Below are 1,704 nucleotides of genomic sequence, written 5' to 3'. Positions count from 1 at the left end.
CGATGGGAGTCCGGCATGTGTTCGCCCCATTACCCAGAGTCCAACGACCCACGCTGAGCTGCTGTCAAATCTTTGAAGCACCTCATCCTTAAGGTGGCCTTGCAGGAACTCAATGACTCGCGGGCCAGCCGACGGGTGCTGGCGGAACTCCATAACGGTTTGGTATGGCTTAGGTGCAATCTTCCAGGTGGCAGGCTAAGACAGAGGATTGTGATCGCCGAGCCGCCGAACGTGTTCAGGACGTCGTCGCCCGCTACAACGACCACGCCCGTTCTCTCCCCAGGTTGAGTGTCGGTACCCAAGTCCGTGTTCAGGACCCGACCTCCCTACGTTGGGACAAAGTAGGCGTAGTCATGGGTCTCGGCAGGTCACGGGACTACCAGGTGCGGTTACCCAGTGGTCGTGTGTGGTGGAGGAACCGCCGTTTTCTCCGCCCCGTAACAATGCCTTCTGCTGACCCCGCCACCAGTGTTGAGTCCCATACCCTTCCCAGTGATGAAGTCCCTCGACGCTCAGAACGGATCCAGAAGAAAAGGTCCGCTCAAGACTTTGCTATGAGCGTATAGGGGGGAGGGAGGTGTATGTATATTATGTATGCTGGATTATGTATTATGTATGTATATTATGTATGTGCTCCATTTATATTTATTCAGCCTAGCTAGCAGCGTGTGGCAATGTTATTACCATATCCCACATGCTTAATTAATGTGCCTGGCGACGTATGGAAGCTGCCAATGTATCACTTGCCATACGTCGTCTATAGTAGTTGACCAGGAGCTTAGCTAGGGAGCAGTGCTACCCACCTCTGTGTACATACTCTTATCCAGTAAACCGAACCTACAAAACTATACAGGTGTTTGTGTTCTCTCCTGTATATAGAACTTATTACCCAGAACACCTAACAAGTACCACCTAGACCTGCACAGTTCAAAGTCGTGTGTTACACTGCGTTAATGTACATGACATGACGTGAAGCCGGGCCCTGACCTGCCAAGCCCATCCCCCCCGGCATCTGACATTCCTCTGTAATCCCTCTGCTGACCTTAAATTTACTGACTGGAGATTTGCTGACCTGAAACTTCTTTAATCCCTCTACCTCCCACCATCCCTCCCCTCAGCACTGATGAACGACACCTGACCCAGATCTAGCATTAAAATTAAAATTTAAATTCTTAAATATTTGTACTCACATTGAATATTTAACTTGAGTTTTAATCCAGTGGAGTCTCAGTTTATAAATATAAAGCTCAAACATTTTTCTTATTTACCGGTACCTTTTATATTAATTATGATGAAAAAAAGAGGTGAGCCAATATATTTTCGCAAGCCGCACATTGAGTGTCAAAGAGCCGCGGTTTTGCGACCCCTGGTATATAGTAAGGATGCCAGAAAGAATTAACCCTTAGGCCCCAGGTGACGTTCCAGAATGTTCGACTAGCACGCCCCGGGTGACGTCCAGAACGTCCGCCTATTTTCCCCCCTTTTTTTTATTATTATTTTTGGAAATGTTGATTTTTTTCTCGATTTATCCCCACGTGGGGGGTACTGCCAGCAGCACCCTAACCCAGGGCTTAAGGGTTAATAATGGCAAATGAGAGAGTATGTGCTGTTCATTTCAAGCCATCCTGTGATAAAGGGACTGCAAGATTAAACACAAAAACAAAAGTAACTCAGCAATTTGTGACAAAAACATTGCTATTTCTA

Source organism: Homarus americanus, unplaced genomic scaffold (assembly GCF_018991925.1).
Source record: "Homarus americanus isolate GMGI-L3 unplaced genomic scaffold, GMGI_Hamer_2.0 scaffold41366, whole genome shotgun sequence".
Taxonomy (NCBI): Eukaryota; Metazoa; Arthropoda; class Malacostraca; order Decapoda; family Nephropidae; genus Homarus; species Homarus americanus.
The sequence above is the reverse complement of the archived record's forward strand: the minus strand, read 5'-3'. Positions refer to the sequence as shown.